The 21,268-nt window shown below is 32.8% G+C and overlaps 1 long non-coding RNA gene across 1 annotated transcript; it reads right to left on the reverse strand.

Annotated features, from left to right (window-relative positions):
- Positions 1 to 7: 7 nt before the first annotated feature.
- Positions 8 to 1,368, reverse strand: LOC145091668 (uncharacterized). The gene is made up of 2 exons (XR_013702247.1): positions 1,135 to 1,368; positions 8 to 419 (listed from the first exon to the last, which is right to left on the reverse strand). It is a non-coding gene; the product is annotated as an uncharacterized LOC145091668 (long non-coding RNA).
- Between the last annotated feature and the right edge of the window lie 19,900 nt (positions 1,369 to 21,268).

The raw sequence follows: 21,268 nt of genomic DNA on the forward strand, positions 1-21,268 counted from the left end.
CTATCAATTCAATCACAATTTTATCCCATTTGAGGGTATATATCATATTTATACTGTCAAATGTTACAAAAGTAGCACGAATTATATAATTTTATACAATTGTCACCCATATTTATATCATGAGCATATCAACACCAATATGTGGAACCGGTGGAGGCCTTAAACCTCACCATAGCCGTTGCAATTTGATGGGGAATACGAAGCAATTGATATCAGTTTCAGTCTTAGTTCATTGCTGACTGTGTCAACTTTAGTTTGAGTAGCCACAACCTCAACTTTTGGGATTTCAGATTTAGTCACATGTGAAAAACTTTCGGGTTCACAATAAGAGATGGCGATGAGAGATTCCCTCACATGCTCGAGTGAAAACTTCTTTGTCTGTGGTTGATAATAACCCATGTAACGTAGTATGCTTTATCCTGCAAATATTCCGAAATTAATGTAAACATCGATTTTGTAGAAGGTTTGGTTTGATGACTTTCAGGCTTTTGTAATGGAAACATTCTTATATTTTCGCATATATAAGGTCCATAGAACTTGTAATTGATTGAGTAAATCAAATTGTTTTAAAACACGCGTAGAAATGGATTTCAAGTATGACATCGTATGATAAAAATGTAGGCATGTTTCTGTTTTTGATATTTTGGTCAAAGGTATCATTTTTTGAACCAAGATATGGCATGCTTTTACTCCCCTGTTTGAGATTTAAGTAGTTTTCTCATAATTCGATCATTTGGTTTCGCTTAGCTTAGTGATTTAACGTCAATCTTGGATATTAAATTTGAATAGAATCATGGAAAAAAGTCAAAATTGATATCTTAAAACAGAGGAATATGTTTTGTTATGGTTTATTGGTTTTCATTGCTGTTCTTTTGTTCAGCTTCATAAAAATTAACAGAAATTCAATAACAAGTCAAACGAAAATGACCGACGCTTATAATAATGGAAACCAAATCGAAAGAGTTTCAAAATAAATCAACTAAAAAACAGAGGATAATATGAAAACCAACAAGAAATATAAAAACCATCCGCAAAAGAATCAAGCGAAACCGAATTTTTGGAAAACAAAAACGCAGATCACGAGACAAAGGATAGAATTTCAGATTAAAATCATGAAGAAGAAAAAGAACAGACCTTAGTTATGGCGATTATGGGTGAAGCAACGGCGTGGATCTCTGCCTCCGTCCCTCGGCGTTTGGGGGAAAGGACAGGAGGAGCGAGGGAGGCGTTAGGAATGAGAGGTTTGGTTGGTGGGGGAGATTCTTTCGTCTGAATCTTTTGTACCCAAACGCCTTTTTTTCCGACGTGTAATCTATTAACCAATTTTGGATAGCTTTGACTTGGGATTTTGACTCTATCTATGTCATCCAATCCAATCCTCTAATAATAAAATAAGTAAAACATACTCGCCATACGATTTATAAAGCTTTAAATACAAACCTGCAGCTACAAAATAATAATAATAATAATAATAATAATAATAATAATAATAATAATAATAAGAATAAGAAGAAGAAGAAGTTGAGTGCGACTATTATTGGTAAGCGATATACAAGTGTTTTTCCTTTTTAAAATAGTAAGAGATTTTTCTAGAGAAATTAGTTTTTCTTTGAGAATCTTTAGCTCAAGACTGAGAGAACATTTTTATTTATTTGAGACTAATAACTTGAAATGTAAGAGATCAATCGTGTCATCTTTTTCAATATTACACATAGAGGAAAAATTAATATGATTTTTTACTTGATACGCTGATGCATTGTTCCATTATGACTTGATGTCATCAGCAGTGTGAGGAGAATCAACGTTAAGAATCTCAACATTGTCATGTGAAGTGTCAGTGTGAGATTCAACAGTCTAGGCCATGAGCACTTAACTTCATCGTCTGAAGAGTATTCCTTGTCAAAATCAGATGATAGAGTGATCATCATCTCTTGAGAAGTTGAGCAGTTTTGGACCAAACGATAGACATAAAAAGGAAGTGAGTTTCAAAGAACAATTCTAGCTTCTACATCAAGATTCAACATCCTTTTCTCTTACATGCTATAACATGGAATGGACTTCCCTTTCAGCTTACTGCCAGATGCACCATTGTTTGATGATTGATGTGAAGCAGCTATAGGACCTTTGTTGACGACGTCGAGCATATCAAAATCCATGAACTCTAGAACATTCATGGCCTTTGATTCTAATCAGAGAAATTGTATTGGTCAAACCGGGGAATCTTGTTACAAATAGATGACTTAGGAACTAAGGAAGACGACATGATTACTTGAGTGTATCACAAACCTACTCTAATACCGATTGAAGTTTTGTGTTTGATTGGATACACTTCAAATATGAACAAGAAAAGCAAAACTAATCTAAGCAAAATAATCAATAGAAAGTAAATAACACAAGAGTTCTCCAAATGTTCATTTCACCAAGAAAATAGGTTTTGTCTTCACTAAGAAGATGGGTTTGTCACAAGACAATTAACACAAAGTCACAAACAAAACTACTCAACCTCACAACATTAGGGTTTGTCCTAATGTTGTATATATACTAATCTTACATGTATATCCCATGATTGACAAGATTATATCTAATCTATACTAAGAACTGATTTTATCATAAGGATACGTGATCTGATATCTATTCTATATTTATCTATAATAATTGTCTAATATACAAAAGATTACAATCGGACAACTATACTATAAGCTGACGCTGTTGAACTTATGATGCTGGCGCTAATGACTTGTAGACGCCGACGCTGATAGACCAGCATATCATGTGTTTGAATCATCAGATTATAAGGTGTGACCTTACACTTTCTTTAATTATATTTTCATATTTGTTATACTGAATTCAAACATTCAAGCTGAGGACGGGGAATTCTCAAATGTTATAAACTAGAAAACCCCAAAAGAGATAAACTAAAAAATGGGAATATTTGAAACGTTATGGAATTTTTGGGTCTAGTCATTGAATGTGGTATTCTAGACATCGCCTTGGAGAACTGCCTTTCATAATTGATAACATCCATGAAGCATATGGATTAAAATATGAAAATTGGCTGACATCAGGCCGAACGGTATATGTACAACGAAGGAGTTCGTCGCATATGTGGCCACAAACCACGATCGTGCACACCGCCCCAATATTTCGTCGTGAGTCGTGGTCGTGGCTATTCGTGGTGGCTATGATGGAGGCGGACGGCCAATTAAATTTCAGGGCTTGCATTTTACCGTTCAACGGTCAATTTTTGTAGTTTTTAATTTTTTTTACAAACTCAATGGCTATATAAACACAATAAAACCCTCACTTTTCATTAAAATTTACACTCTCATTCTCTAAACCAAAAAACACATGGATTTCTTTAAAAATTTTGACTCGGATGATGACACATCTTATTAGTCTTCTTCAACGTTGTGCAACACTTCCATCCAAATAAGGTTATATTTTTATGTATTAGTAATGCTTTAGAGGCCCATTATGATTTTTTCAATAAAAACCCGATGCTAGAGGAAGAATGAGTTTTTTCTAGTATACAAAAATGTACGGTTGCACTTAAGTATCTGGGATATGGTATAACATTTGATGCATCCGACGAGTACTTAAAAGTATCGTAGAGGACTGCAATTGATTGTGTAGATTGGTTTTGTGCATGTGTGTATGAGGCTTTTCACAAAGAATATTTATGTAAACCTACTCCACGTGATATTGAGAGATTATATTTGGCTCATAAAGATAGACATGGATTTCCGGGTATGATTGGTAGTCTAGATTGTATGCATGTGGCTTGGAAAAAATGTCCAAAGGCGTGGCGCAATCAATTTATGCAAGGTGATATAGGTGAAACCAACTATAATACTAAAAGTTGTTGCATCTAAGGATTTGTGGATATGCTATTCATTTTTTTGGAGTTGCAGTGTCTAACAATGACATTAATGTTTTTGGCCAGTATCCTCTTTTCAACGATATTTGGACTGGTAAAGCATCTGATATGTTGTTCATGGTGAACGGACATTCGTACAAATGCGGTTACTGCCTTTGTAACCTTGATTATTCTATAATTATGAAGACATACTTGGTTCCTCGAAGTGAAAAAGCAAAGTTGTTCACAAAAAGGTAGGAAGCAGCGAGAAAGGATATCGAGAAGGCATTTGGAGTCCTCAAACAGACATAACATGTAGTGAAATACGATACACGCCTCTGGGATAAAGATAAAATTAAATGAATAGTCAAAGCATGCATTATAATGCATAATATTATCATTGAATATCAAGGTCAAACGATTTGCACGTATGATCCAGACGACTTTGTCATCCCGATTGAAGAGCTCGTACCCGGAACGAGTGAATTTTTAGCACGAATTGTTGAAATTCATAACATTGAAACGTGTTTCAATCTTCAAGAAGATGTCGCAAAACATTTGTACCAACTCAACATAAACGAAATTATTTTTTTACTCGTGTTTGTTTGTTTCTTTTTTTAATTATAAGTTATTTAAGTAATGTAATGTTTTCTTTTTAATTCTAAATTTATTCAGTAATGTAGTTTGAAATTGTATTTTTATTTTTAAAATTAATGAAAAACTAGTTAAAAAAATTCAATGTTTCTTTTTTTAATTTTTATTTTTAAAATGTAATTTTATTGTATTTTTGAACTAAAAAAATAAAAAAAAATGATGTGGAGTTGAGTGGTAGTGGTGGGTATCCCATATGTTTAGTGGTAGTTAGTAACGATGATATGACACTCACCACTATAATAGTTAGTGACGAATATAACTGATGGTCTTAAAGTTGTCTTACTTCTCTTAATGGATGCCAATAGAGATCCTCTATTTTGATGTCTAGTATTGTATATCAAAAGATCCCTATACTTGACTTTAAAAGTTAGATAAACCATATGTTTTTTTTTGGTTAACCAACTTGATCTGATTTGATGCGTTTTAAGTATTTAAATTTTATATGATCTTTAGGAATTTAAGTTGGTATATCTTTATTTATTCGTTCTTTATGTTTGTATCGAACTATTTTTGTAAACAAACTATGTAATTTCCTTTCCAACACAGGTAACATGAACACCCTTTTATTCTATGATTCTTTCTTGAGTAAATTCCACGAATGGTCCCTATGGGTTGTCGTAATTTGCATGTTTGGTCTCTAATTTATTTTTTAACTCGGAATGTCCCTACTATTTGTTTTTGTTATGCTTTTGGTCCTTGTCTTACCTAAAAAGACTATTTTGTCATTAATTTTTTAAATTATTTAAAGACAAAATTGCAAAAATGGACCCTGTGGTATGTATTTTTTTGGAGTTTTACTCCAAACCCCGACTTTTTTGGCTTTGTGGTCCTTTTGAGCTAGTTTCATTGTGTTTTTGGTCCCTCAGAATAGTGAAATGACTGTAATACCATTGGATTATTTATTTTTCATTTAATTTTCATTTCTTTCATTTTTTAAAATCTAAATACTTATTTATATTTAACTAGTTAAAAAAAAGTCTCTCTCTCTCTCTCTCTCTCTCTCTCTCTCTCGTATGTGTGTGTGTGTGTTTATCTCCGACGAGGCCAAGATAGCCCCGGGTATCTCCTCCCTCTTTCTATTCTTCTTCTCGTCACAAAACCCTCATTCACAGACATCGCCAGCCCTCCTCAGCCCCTCTTTTTTCGATGACAACCACTTCAGCACCGCCGATCGCTGCTACTCTATCTTAGATCAGAAACAACCCCGGTGAAGGAGTTTCAGACAAGAAAGAGCTCGTCGGAATCACCGACTGGATAAACTCCAGCTGCTTCAACCACCCTCTTGACCCTCCTACTTCATCGTAATAGCCCCATGTATCTCCTCCCTCTTTCTATTCTTCTTCTCAACGCAAAACCCTAGCCTCCGGCACCGGTAACCAGCAGCGGCTCTACAAACCTTAATAGAGATGGCGACTTGTGGTTTCTGGCACCACCGTCGACAAACACTAACATTTCAGGTCTGGATTTAGACACCACCTCAGATATGTGAGAGATAAAAAGAGAAGAAGAAGAAAAATGGCGTTTCAGATCAATGTGTGAGAGAGAGAGAGAGAGAGAGAATCGATTTTTGGGTTTTGTGTGTGTGGTGGACGGTGGTCGAAAACAGAAGAAGACAGGAGGGTAATTGGTGGGCGGTTCTTTTTCCCCATTGAACAAATCCGACAGGGACTGTTTGTGATATGGGATTGCTTCAACCGGCAACGATGGTGATCAGGAGGTGGTTAGGTCGTCTTGCCATCACAATAAAGGGGATAAAGGGGGTGGAATCGAGGGAGGCAGCAACTATGGTTGATGTTGCGTTTTTCCGGTGACCAAGAGAGAGAGAGAGAGAGAGAGAGAGAGAGAGAGATATGTGGACCCATTTAAGTAATTATTTTCTTTTTCCTTTAAATTAAAATGAAGAAACATTAAAAAATATCAGAAGGGCATTTTAGTCATTTCAGTTTTCTGAGGGACCAAAAGCATAATAAAATTAGTATAAAAGGATTACGAAACAAAAAAATTCGGGGTTTGAACTAAAACCCCAAAAAAATACATACTACAGGGACCATTTTTGTAGTTTTGTCTTATTTAAATAAACATTCCCAACCCCTCTCCCTCACCTTACCTTAACTACCCCACAATTTTTTCCTATTTAAATAATAGTATTTTAGGTAAGACAGGGACCAAACGCGTAACAAAAACAAATAGTAGAGACCAAATGCGTAAAAAAAGCAAATAGTAGGGACCTTCCGAGTTAAAAAATAAATAAATTAGGGACCAAATATGCAAAATACCCCAAACCATAAGGCCCATTCGTGCAATTTACTCTTCTTTCTTTCTTGATGATAAGTTAAAAAAGGACCATGTTTGGTTCTTATCAAGTGAACTCATCTAATTTTCCATAGCTTTCTTTTAATGTATGAAATCCTTTAATTTCAAAACCTTTGGATAAGATTCATGTCACAAAGTTTGTAACTAGACAGTATGGTTTCTCTAAGTGAAAATGACAACAGACATAAAAGCCTGTGAATGTTGTTGATTGGAGGTTATCTTGAATGTTGTATAAAACTCGATGCTTTGATTTTTTTTTCAACGTGATCTACCAAAATAAGGATTTCACCTTATGGGTCGGTTTTGAGGTTTGGTAGTCATGTGTCTACTTTGGCTCAAATGGATATGTAAAAAGGTTGACCATCTTGTAGAAAGTTTGACTTGAAACCATTTTAATAAAATAAAAGGTCTTTCTCTTTATATTTTAGAAAACCTTATTAACTTGATCAATTTGGATTAGATATGGATTATTTTTGTATTTTTTTAAACACATAGATTATTTTTGAAAAAAAAAATATTCCATAAAGTTCCAATATTATGGGTTAGATTCCAGTTTAATTCCAACATTTATTTTTAGAATAAAAAAATATTGATTATCTAAATTTATACGATAATATGTCATCTTTTGTTGAAAAAAATAAAGTTTATTTCGTTAATTTAGACAAAATATAAAATAATCAAAATTTTTCTGTTCAACAAATAAAAATTGAGATTGAACTGAAAACTGACATAAAATATTGAGACTTTATTGCATATTTTTCAAAAAAAAATACATAAAGAGTTTTTCTGTAAATTACAGGGACAATGTTTGTAATTTGTTTTCTATACAAGGGCCAAATTTGCCAACATACAAAAATGTTTAAACATAGGGATTGTTTTTGTAGAAAAACACCAAACATGGACATTTTCTGTAAATTATAACACTATAGGGACTTAATGTGCTAATATAAAAAAGTTTTGTGATAAAAATTGAAATGTAAAAATTTTACTATCATTGTATGTAATCTATAGTATAATTTATTTAGGTAAAATAGGCGGTTTGATATATGAGGTAATAAAACTTTGGTTTGGAGAAAGAGAGACCAGCTAAACTACATCAGTTTTGTGTGTATGGTAAAATACATATATAAATGAAATAAATTAACTAGATAATATGGTTAAAACTGGGACCTTATTTTTTCGAGGCCTTAATTGTATGGTCACACACTACTGTTGAAAGATTTATGCCAACAATTTATTTGCAAAAATGTCTTCGACAAGCACTCACATTTTTCTGGTCACTTGAGTCGTCAACATTCTTTAAGCTTGTATAATGATGCAACCCATAGCATAGATCACAAAGCCTGATTTGATACAATGAAGCTTTCTTTTGATTACTTGGAGCATATATATGGATCTTGACTTTTCTTGAGTTATCTTGATCAAAATTGGATATACAGTATCTTCCAAGAGACAAACATATCACTATATCATAATGTAATTCGGGTTAATTTTATACGTTTGTTATCATCAAGACACAAAACAACACCTGGACCCGAAATTTCACTTTCATTATTAGACCTTGTGTATTCGACGCCAGTCCTGGCCACAATTAAATTCTTTGCCTTTATTGACCTTGATCCTTCAATTTACAGCACTCAAAAACCCTAAATGATTATTCACCAACATGTTAAACTAGTGGCACAACTTGTTTTATGCATAGTCGCAATCATTCATATTTTTTCATATATATTGGACCCTTGAAACTATATAAAACCGTTTGTCATCTAATGTGATATATATATTCGGCATTTTTGAAGTTCTTAGATTACTAATGATATCATATGTAGATTTGAATCTTGCTTAACTGATATACTGAAATGAAAACAAATATGATCGAACCCATGTCCCTCGAATCCACATATCCTCTCTATGTATTTTATTTATTTATTTATTTATTTTGCATATATACACATTTTAAAATGACAAAGTTATGTGTCACAAAGGATTTTGTTTACATTTTTATCATTTGGTTTAAATACCAAAAGCTCGGGTAAATCTTTATATTTTAGGTGAAGCTTTTTCGTATTCTATATATTTTTAACCGGGCATACATTAATTTACATATATTTTACACATTTTTATTCGTATAATTTTTCCTACATATTCTACTTTCATAGTCTTTATATTTAAAGTTGAAGGAGATCAATAAGTAAACACTTTTGTTAGCTACTTCTCGCATAATACTAACTCGATGGTGTTTCCAATGGCAGGAACAAAAAAAATATATATTAAGGGTTACATGATTTTTTTTAAGTGTTGCACCACTAGAAGAAGGAAAAAAAAAAAAAAAACTCATTATCGATGGCATGTCTCCATATGAGAAACTTTTATGCACTACTAGAAATATCAGGTGTTACACAATTTTTTTAGCTACTTCTCACATCATGTTTCATAATTCAATTATAAATATATATTATAGGCATCTCTCATTATGAGAAACTTCTGTCATTCCTCTATTACGAATCATGATCGACCATAGAAATCCAACTTTAGAATTAGATTTTACTAAGTAAATTCAATATATTATTCTAACTGTAACTTTAGAACTAGATTTCACTATGTAAATCCAATATATTATTTTAACAGATAACATTTTGTGTTTTTTAATGAAAAGACAGGACAGATGGACAGAAACCAGGACCTAATTTTCGAAAAGATGTATCATTCTATCAAACTCAATTCCAACATATTCATTATCTACTGCTACTGCTGCCACCTAAGAAAACCATATAAAAGATTTTCCACCATGTATATTTTACTAGGCTCAAAATCTATATCCTTAGCATTTGCTGACCAAACATCATTAAACTAATCGATGTAAATGCACACAGTTTATCCCACTAAATACACTTGGTCTTGTAGGGTTTGATCTTAAAACGATTTCGATTGAAAATGATGCTTGTGGACAAAAATAAACAAAAAGTAAGAACGAAATATAGGTTTAACTAGGACCATCTAGCTTTTATATATAATAGTCGAACCTGTTTAAAATAAATTACAGATTTTGAATCCTAATTTATCTTTTTTGTATTGTACTCTGAATTGTCATCAGGAATACATCAATAAACCGGACCTACAATTTTTGGATTTTTTTGCTTTATAAAATATGTCAGTAATAGATTAAAAGAGAGATAATAGGTTTAGTGTTTTGTATGTACATGTATGTTCATGGTGGATGACAACATCACATAATCCTCAAAGCTCATAATCATAAATGTGATGATCAGAATTATTTGTACATCTTTCTTTTTGTTATCCACCACAGTACTGCAAACAACTTTAGTATATATAGTTGTGTAGGGGTATTATTGTAATTTCACTAGACTGTCTATTCTGTAAAACGAAAAATTTATATTCCATTTTTATTTATTTATTTGTCTTATTGACTTTATTTTTATTTCCTGAGTTTCTTATTTACTTCTCATATTATCAAACCAATGGATTTATTCCTGGTTTGCATGAGTAAATTGATTCGAGTGAAATGTGTTGTTATTGACCGATTTACACAAAACAACTACAAACGTAGGATTTAAATTCATCACACCCTTTAGAATTCTTACCCATCCTTTCTAAATTTCCACCATTCTTCCTGAAGTATGGAGTTTTCGGCATCCAGAATTGTTTTTGTAATGTTTTGACCATAATTATGTTTTTTAATATTAATAGTGAATTTTATAAAAGTATATTAATTTTTTATTTAACTTAAGGTGTCCATTTTTTTTTTCTTTTCGTCCTGAGTCCACTATATCTTTGGAGCGGTCTTTCGGCGTCACAACATTATAGGAAAAGCAGCATATATATGACAATTTTTTATTGGGCTCTTTTTCTTAACTCCATTCATACCAACATATCAACGCTTCTGATAAGTAGCTTCTATACATATTGATCGATCCACAACAAAAAAAGTTATGAGCAACTTCCAAAAACAATGACCTAATTTTAGAAGGTACGCACCAATGATTGTTCAGAAAAATGGTCATAGTATTTGGCCTATATTTTGATACTGATGTTTATGGAATGCGACAGAAGATGGTGCCCTCTGACTGGTAAGATTAGACTTTAAAGTAAAAAATTTAGAAAAAGTTGACTAGTGTTGCTAATGGAAGACATTCCAACGACTTCATCTGCTCACAGAAATCACAACATTTGATCATAGTCTAAATATATAACACATTTTTAATTGATATCACAGTAACTAGGGGGCACTGTGAGAAAATATCTAGCTTTGTCATTATAACTCGCTAAAGAAGCAAACATTATGTTTTCATGGAAGTCTCGAGATGGATTTTTATTGCAAATTTGATAGGAAGGTTACGTAGTTTAGCTTTATAAGTGCACATATAGATTATGCTGTTGTTCGCTTTTATAAAGGGTTAATCCGATTAGGCTCTTGAAAGTTGCTGTAGATAGGTGCAATTCCTAGTCACTGTTTATTTATAATGTTAATTAGCGTATCCTGGCCTAGAGCCAACGCATTCGATCTAGTGCTATATATGTGCATGCGTGCAAACTCGGGAGATCTTGTCTGGCTCTTGGTGTTTGAAAGAGGTATCATGAATGCATCAAGTTGGAAAAAGAAAATCTTTCTTTAATAGAAACCTAGACAAAGTCTAGTATCTTGAAGAGTATCTAGTTTAGATATGTTATTCGTTCTAGGTATTTTAGACTTTCTGGTGATCATTTGTTCACATGCCAAACTGAATCACGCTCTGGAATGTGGTTTTCCTAGTCATGCTAAAAAACCTCGTGTCTTTTAACTGAAACTTGTTAGACAAGGAGTTCCTTTGCCAAATCGAGTGATATATATGGTTCCTTTTTTCTTTCTTTCTATAAATGGGTTAAATACAAGAAATAACACTTTTATAATCCAGTCGTGTATCATGATAGCTTTTGTTAGTTTTGCTTTTGGAACAAAATCTTCGGCTGTTCTAAAAAATATGTGTATATGATATATCTAACTAACAGAACAATACGACACCGTACGTATGTATATTAATGATCACATATCACTTAGTAACTCATAACATAATCTTGATGTCGTCATATATATAGCACTCCAAGAGACACCTTGAGTGAACAGCAGTAGTTGCGTCGATTGGTTTCCATAAATCATCTTTTCCATTATCTACTATTGGTGCAAATGTTCATGCTCACCAGTTGTAACTTTACTGAAAAAAACACTTGCTTTTTTTTAATTAAATAATAGAAGGATATCAAATTAGGTAAATCACATATAATACCGTAAGATTATTTAAATAGAAACTGTCCTTGTCGTTTGTATATATATATATATATATATATATATATATATATATATATATATATATATATATATATATATATATATATATATATATATATATATATATATATATATATATGGAAAGGATCAAATGAGAACACCTAAAAGGTTGAGAACGCAAGAACAAGTATATTCATTTGTGATTCCATGTATTCATTTGTGGAGAAATGATAAATTTTTATGCACAATCAATATGAATATGCTTTTTCTTTTTAATTGAAATTAAAGGGGTAAAAATTTATCAATCCTCCACAAATGAATACATGGAATCACAAAAGAATATACTTTGTTCTCACGTTCTCAACCTTTTTGGTGTTTTCATTTGATCCTACTCATATATATATATATATATATATATATATATATATATATATATATATATATATATATATATATATATATATATATAGGATTGAGTTCTATGGAAAACAAATAACTAAGGCAACATCTACCGGAACCAATAATCAAATGACACGTGTCCATTTCTTTCTTCACAAGTAATGTATTGTGGAAGTTATTTATGTAGTTACCCTAAAGTGATGTGTTGTCATGTTTTCATTGGTTCAAATATAGGGAAGGGTTATATGGAAAATAAAGGATTAGGACAACACATGCTTGAACCAATGAAAACATGACAACACATCACTTTAGGGTAACTACATAAATAACTTCCACAATACATTACTTGTGAATAAAGAAATGGACACGTGTCGTTTGATTATTGGTTCCAGCGTATGTTGCCCTAGTTATTTGTTTTCCATAGAACTCATTCCTATATATATATATATATATATATATATATATATATATATATATATATATATATATATAGGGGAGAGTTCAATTGAGAAAAAAAAAGGTTGAGAATGGAGGAATCATTCTCAGCCACTCATTTATTTTTGCCGCAAAAGCCTCCATCGTACCAGCGAAAATGGGAAAAGAATAGACATGTGTTTTCTAACAAAACATGTTTCCTTAAACTATGTTAAACATTACCTTAATATATACAAAAACATAGTGTTTTTCGTTTTTTTATTTTTAAGAAACTATTTTTATCGAAAAATTATTTTAAGTATCATTCATATATGAATATAGCATATACTAAACATAGTATATTCATATTTAAATATTTGACGATTCATTCACTTGTGAATATTACATAGTATATTCACTTGTGAATATTAGATGATATATTCACTTATGAATATTAGATGATATATTCACTTATGAATATTAGATAATATTTTCATATATGAATATTACATAGTGTTACATGGTATATCATATGTGAATATTACATAGTATATTCACTTGTGAATATTAGATTATATATTCACTTATGAATATTACACAGTATATTCACATATGAATATTACAATGTGTTTTCACAAATATACATAATTTTTATATGTTATTCACATATGAATAACATACAGACTTGCATATTCGTTTTTTTGTTTTAATAATCATATACAAATTCAAGTGAGAAAACATATTCATATATGAATATAACATGGTAATTTAGTTTATGCATTTCATCGAACAGTTGGAGTGCATACAAGTTAACTATTTTAAAAATGTTAAAAATATCAAGTTATCAATTCCAAATCATCATATACTTCCGATTTCGACTTCAGATACGACACCTATGTTTGATCGATTACTCATTTTGATTTTGATTTCCAAAAATCCGATTGGGAACCTATGAGTACCGATTCTGAAGCCTTCAATGTCGACCGTGATTGCGAATCCAGAACTTCGATTCCAATTTCATGAACAGCGAAGAAATTCCGATTCTAACTGATTTCGTTTGCGAATCTGGGAAATTCCAGTTCCAAACTTTAACAAATCGATTAAATTGATGAATTTGGGTTGTGAATTTGTCTTGAACAACGAACCTCCCAGCTACGAATATTGATGATTGATTAACACTGGATGACATTGATGATGGTTTAGTTGAAGAAATTTGCGTGATTGTTGAAGGTTGGAGGAGAAATTTCGAGGATAAACGAACTGTTATTGAATTATCTATAGTTACATATTTGACATTGAAGGTTATTAACATATTTACAAGTTTGCCACCGTGTCTTTTTATACTTAGATAAATGAGTGGCTGAGAATGATTCCCCCATTCTCAAACTTTTTTATTTTCTCAATTGAACTCACCTCTCTCTCTCTCTCTCTCTCTATATATATATATATATATATATATATATATATATATATATATATATATATATATAGGGTGATGTTCAATAGAGAACCATAATTAACCAATGAACCAATCTTTTTTTCAACTTTTAAAACTTATTTTTATCAAAAAAAAAAAAAAAAACTAAAAATACAGAAATTCATAACTTTTTATCCTTTTTCCAATGATATCAAATTCGATTTTTTTACGTCAAATTCACAATGTGAATTTTTGAAAATTCACAACGTGAATCCGGATTCACACGGTGAATCCGAAAAATATTTTTCACATTCACAATGTTAATATATGAATTTAGATATTTTTAGATTTTTTTTTTTCGATAAACAATAAGCTCTAGAAATTGAAAAAAGGATTTAGTTCCTTGAAGAACCAATAATTATGGTTCTCTATTGAACTTTTCCCTATATATATATATATATATATATATATATATATACACACACACACACACACACTAGCCGTTTACCCGCGCCAAACGACGAGTGTGAATAGTTTATTTCAGCAATAATTTTCGTTCAAAAACATGTTATATTTCATGGAGCACAAGTTACTTTTCGACAAACCGTTTCCTTTCGGTGTTTATTGCTCATTCACAGATGTCCATTTTATTTATTGTTATGACTAATCAAGAAACGGTTATTATATTGTCTTAAAAAACAATATCTAAAAAAAAGTTAAAATTAGAATTGAAAATTAAATTGCATAATTATACAAACAAATGAAAATACATTTCTATATCTTACATTTAGCCCAATCAGGGGCTAAATGCAAGATATAGCAATGTAGTTCCATTTGTTTGTCTAATAAGTGTCATACTTTCATTTAAAATTCATGAGTTTTTAAATTTTGATTTTTTCCTATTAAAACTTAAATAAGAAGAAAAAAGAAAACAAAAGGTTAGAAGTAGAAATGAAAATTTGATGTTATAAAAATAAGTGAAAGTACATTGCTATTTTTTGCATTTAGCCCAATCAAATGGTAAATGGAATATGTAGTAATGTACTTTCATTTGTTTGTCTCATATAAAATCATACTTTCATTTCAAATTATTAATTTTTATAAAACATTTATGCAACATGTGCATACTAACTATATTATTTGATTTTCACTAACAAAATACATAAAAGGGAAAACCAAATAAAGTACATCGATAATTCTTACGGTTAGCACCTAATTAGGTTAAATGCAAAAAATAACAATGTACTTTCATTTGTTTCTAGAACGTTGCATCTTCTTTTCATTTATATTTCTTTTTAAAAATTTATTCTAATTTTTCCATATTAAACCATAATATTACAAAAGTACAATGCTATAATAAGAACGATATTGAAAGTATAATGCCTATATTGGAAATAAAAGCAATAAACACAATCATAACCAACACCAATCAACAAACAAATCACAAGAAAGCAGCCAAGGAAGCATCAAGGGCAAAATTGTCAACCACCAAAAGAACACCAAAATATGAAAGTAGAGAGCCCATCATAGTCTTCCAAGACGAATATATATATATATATATATATATATATATATATATATATATATATATAATAATTAAAACATATGTGTTAAGAAAAAAAACAATTTTTTCACTGTCATACATTCTTAGCTATTCTTACCGATAACTACTTTATTAAAAAAAACTCAAAAAAAGAAAAGAAAAAATAATGTCAGTAAAATCTATAATCTTTATTCTTTTCTTGTTTATATCAAACAATTTTAAAAAATTCACTTATATTGAAAATGATAATTTTAAAAGGCTTAATATCACCAATTTTTAAACAAATATCATATTTTATATTATTTTATCATATATATTTATAAATTTGTTATGTTTGTTAATTTCTTGGTAGTTTAAACAAAAATACGGATTATTTTCTTAAAGTATCTATTCTTAGTTCTCTTGGAAATTCAAATTTTGAATTTGAAATGTATCTTTTATGTTAAAAATATACTTTTAATATGAAAACAATGATTGAATTAGAAAGCCTATTATTGATAAAAAAAAATTGATAGCTATCCATTTTTGTTTTGCATACAACTTTTTATAAGGGAGTTATTTGTCTTTTTATTGGAAACCACAATGTTGTAATAAAAAAACCGAAAATACAATGTTATAATAAGGAGGAAATGGAAAGTACATTGTTATTTCTTACATTTAGGCCTTTATTTTTTATAAAAAAAATTGACAGCTAGCCGCATACCCATGCAAAACGATGGGTGATGATTGGGTTCTTTTCGACAACACTGCAGTGCAATGTCACTAGGGCGAATAGTTTCCTCCACAAATTCAAAATTTTCACAAAAAAATTGTCATATAGTGCGTATAAGCTGGTAGTACATCCCAATGCTAAAGTGGGTTTAAATTATTTTTTTTTGATAAACATAGCTTTAAGAAACTTCTATGGTGCGTTTTTTTCACAACATCTGTTGGATGAATCTGATTTTTCCAAAATAGTTGAAAAACGAAAATTAAAAGATCGTTTTTTCGACATAATATGAAATGAATTTTTTTAACCATCTCCAAAATGATTCGCATTGATAAAAGATATTAGCGTCGAGTCGGTGCTTTTAATTTTAATTTTTTTATTTCAAATTTTACAACCAAAGTATCAAGTGTGCCAAAATAAGAGTGCACATATTAATTTCAAAAACTATCTATTAGTGGATCTGTTTTATTCATATTACGATTTTTTTTTTTACATTTTTAAACTATTAAATTACTTATAAATCAATATTAAATTATCAGCTCACTTTTGTTAATTTACAATCGGTAAAATGTAAATTATGATTAAGTAGTTGTTACAAAAACTCAACAAAGTTTCCTATCAATTTAAATAGAACTTGCTATAACTATAAGTATTAAAAGAACTAATAAACCAATTTAAAATTATCAAATCACTTTAATTAGTTGATTAACAATTGGTAAAATATAGTTGTTACAAAAACTCAACAAAGTTTCATATCAATTTAAATAGAACTTGTTGTAACTATAAGTATTAAAAGAACTAATAAACCAATTTAAAATTATCAAATCACTTTAATTAGTTGATTAACAATTGGTAAAAGAACAAACTGTTATCAACATGCCACAGCTCTCTTCAAACATTATTTGGTGTTGTTTTACCCTCATGGACCAGATTTGTCTTATTGGTCTTTTAGAGCAATATCTAGAGATAAGATAAGTAATGAATTAAAGTAGAATGTTATAAAAGAATATCTTAAACATACACAGTAGTAAAAAAAGACCAAAAACAAATAATGTGTCTTTTTAGGGTTGGATGATCTGACTTAATGACCAATTTACCCTTCTATTGGTATAAATGAAAAATGATCACCTTCTAGTTGAAAAAAATGTTGTGAATTTTAAAAAGTTAAAGAGAACTCTACAATAGTTCTTCATGCCAAGTGTTAAATGAATTTTTTTTAGCAAAATAGCAATTTAAAATGACCAATATACCCCTTCCTCTGCCACTATAACACACAAATACAGTCACATGCACACCGATTTTCTTTCTTTTTCAAAATGACCAATATAGCCCTCCCCATCCCCTGCATAGCCACACTCCCTTACTGAAAACATACAGATACAGATACTATGGCATGTAATATGTTCTAATGATAAAGACTTTAAAGTGAGTTTTGAACTATTTAAAATTATTTTTTTAATTCAACGTTTTCTATAACGTAGAAGAACTCTAAACCCATGAGCTCTTGAAGCCACATTCTCGTTTCTAACAACGCCTTTCTATATGTACATACTTTTCTATATGTAGACTTTTTAACTCGCATACACACATAGTTATTTTACCTTTTGATATGAATTACTGACTTTTACTAAAGAAATAAACATATTGAATCAAGTTCAATTTACAAAATATGATATTTCCTTCCATTTTGCCCCACCACTTTATCAACTATATAATTATTCACAACAGAACTTCACCAAAAGCAAAAAGATCCCAACTAATTCTGTAACATCCCGGAATATCAAGAGTAAAGTTGAAGGGCTAAAAGAGTAAATTGGGAAGGGGAACTTGGTGAGTCCATGGGTGGACTCGGCGAGTAGGGTCGCGACTTTGGTCGCGTGTTAAGTGGCCTACTCGGCGAGTCAGAGGATGGACTCGGCGAGTAGACGCTGAGTGGAGAAAACCCCTAAATCCAGAGGATGAGCCCTATATAAAGAACATCATATCTTCTCCCCAACCTCCTTATCATTCCTTGAGTTCAAGAAGCCCTAAATTCGTGAGGAGACCCCATTGTTGAGTGAATTTGAGCTTGGAGAAGGATATTTGGTGCTTTAAGCTTGAAGATTGGAGGCTTGTATCAGGAAGCTCAGGGGGGATCAGGAATCTACAGTTGGTTGGGCTCATTCTAAGGGTAAGGAACCATTTCCTTAAGCTATTTTCTTCTTGGGTTCATGTGTGGTGGTTGATATGACATCTAAATTGAGATAGAAGCTTGGATCTGAGGATGCTACTTCAGATCTAAGCTTGGGATGGTCTTGCATGTCATAAAGTCCCTGTTTATGAGTGATTGAAGGAGCTACCTTGTCCCAAACCCTAGCCCTAGAGTGAAAATGCCTAGATCTCTTTGGATTCACGTAAAGTTTGCCACTTTACGTGATGGATGAGTTGCAAGAGGCTAGATCTACGTTTTGGATCATGCTTCATGGCTGGAATGCTTTTGTATGGAATGAGATCGAGAGGCACTCGACGAGTCACAAAGGTGTACTCGGCGAGTTGCTTGAAGATAGGCTGGAACTCGGCGAGTTGGAAGAACAACTCGGCGAGTTAGATGAAGATGGCCTGGAACTCGGCGAGTTGGAAGAACAAATCGGAGAGTAGGTTGAAGATAGCCTTAGACTCGATGAGTCTGTTCTTGGACTCGGCAAGTCTTGTCGAAGAGTCCCAATCTTTTCTGGTTGAGCCGAGAATCGGTGAGTCAAGGGGTGACTCGGTGAGTTGTGTGCGAGTGGACTCAGAGTTGTTGAACTCGGCGAGTCTCGGGGTGACTCGGCGAGTTAGGTCGCGGATTGAAGGAAATGCTGAGCATGGGGACTCGGCGAGTCATCGGGTTGACTCGGCGAGTAGAGTCAGTCAAGGGTTGACTTTGACTTTGACTTTGACCAAGGGTTGACCAGTTGTCTTCCAGGGGTATTTTGGTAATTATTGAGTCCAGTGCTTTGGTGTTGTTCAGTGGGGGAGTTCGTGTCGGAGTTTGGAGCAGCGGGATCTTATCTCTTCAGCCGGCAATTTCGAGGTGAGTTATCCTCACTATATCAACAGGGTCTAAGGCACCAAGGCCGGCCCTTTATCGGATTGAGATCCGGGTAATTGTTGTATGTTATTGCTTTGATATGTTGCATCCTGGTAGCTAGGATGGTATATGTTAGAGACCTGGTTGAGATCGGTATCCGAGATGTAGGGTGATGCTATGCTAGTGACCAGTTAGGTCGGTATCTTGGTTAGGATGATGATATGTTATGTGATCTGTTTGATCGGTTTGTTGACTGTGAATTGTTATATGATTGTATGTTTATGTGCACATGGTTGTTTGGACTGGAGTTGGGTTGATGCGGGTCCTGCTTTGTGCTGTAGGCCAAGATACCCAGGGCGGACCGGTTGTCCCGAAGGCCCAACAAGCGGTCTGGATAGGCTGTAGGCCCCAAGAGGGCGGACCAAACGTGCCGAGGCTCGGAGAGTGGACCAGGCCGACTGAAGGCCCGGTGCGGGCGGACCAGTCATACTGTAGACTCAGAGAGTGGACCAGGTGGATTGTAGGCCCGGTGCGGGCGGACCAATCACACTACAGACTCGATGTATGTGGCTAGATTTGGAGAGTGGACCAGGTGGATTGAAGGCCCGATGCGGGCGGACCAATCACACTGCAGACTCGACGTATATGGCTAGACTCGGAGGGTGGACCAGGTGGACTGTTGGCCGGTGCGGCAGACCAGTCACACAGTAGACCCGAAGTGCATGGCTGTTCTGTGATCGGATATGATATGGCATGTTATGCGTGTATGGTATATGTGGTTGGTATTTTGGGGATATCTCACTAAGCTTTCGGGCTTACAGTTGTGGTTTAATGTTTTTCAGGTTCTTCAGGAGACCGTGGCAAGGCGAAGGCGTGATCGTACCGCTCCTCATGTTTTGTCGTGATGTGATTCTGGGAATACTCTAAATAAATTGTATTGAAAACCTTTTTTTAATAATTTAATGAAATCGGGTTGTTTTTGAAAAGTTTAAATTGGTTGAAAATTTTCGGTCGTTACAAGTTGGTATCAGAGCCTTGGTTCGAGTGAATTGGAGGAACACTCGTGTGACTCCAGTCTCAAATCGAGGAGAGTTTTCAAAAGAGAATTTAAAATGGTTTTCAAAATGAGTAGAGGAGGACGCGGAAGTACGATAAGCCGGAGCCAGTAAGTAACCCCAAAATACCATAAATGATATTTGTTTTTGATCTTTGTTAGAACAGCATGCTAGTGCTAGGCTAGGGATCTTCAGGATTTCATGATAATGCTGCCTGATTTGTGATGCCTGTAGCCTAGGGTTTCCTTGTGGGAGATTTCCAGTGTTCCTCTAGTGGTGAGGGTTAAGCGCTTGTTGTATGTTTTCTCTAGGGCGTTGTGGTAGTACTTCATACAAATATGGGTAAGTGTGGAAGGTAGTATGGGCCCGTACTACTGAAAGCAACGGACCCATACGCGTATCAGGGAAACCATGACCTCTAGCGTGGGGTTGAGAGTTGGTTCCCAGGTTAGTGGGAAGTGTCTGAGATTTTGTGGTGTTATTTCAGTATGGAGATTCCGAGACATGCTGGGAGTGGATCCGGATCAGGATCGGAAGCAGGAGAGGGAGTTCCGGGCGGGTCAGTACCGCCCAAG

Source organism: Lactuca serriola, chromosome 3, assembly GCF_051521515.1.
Source record: "Lactuca serriola cultivar US96UC23 chromosome 3, Lser_US96UC23_V15, whole genome shotgun sequence".
NCBI classification, from domain to species: domain Eukaryota; kingdom Viridiplantae; phylum Streptophyta; class Magnoliopsida; order Asterales; family Asteraceae; genus Lactuca; species Lactuca serriola.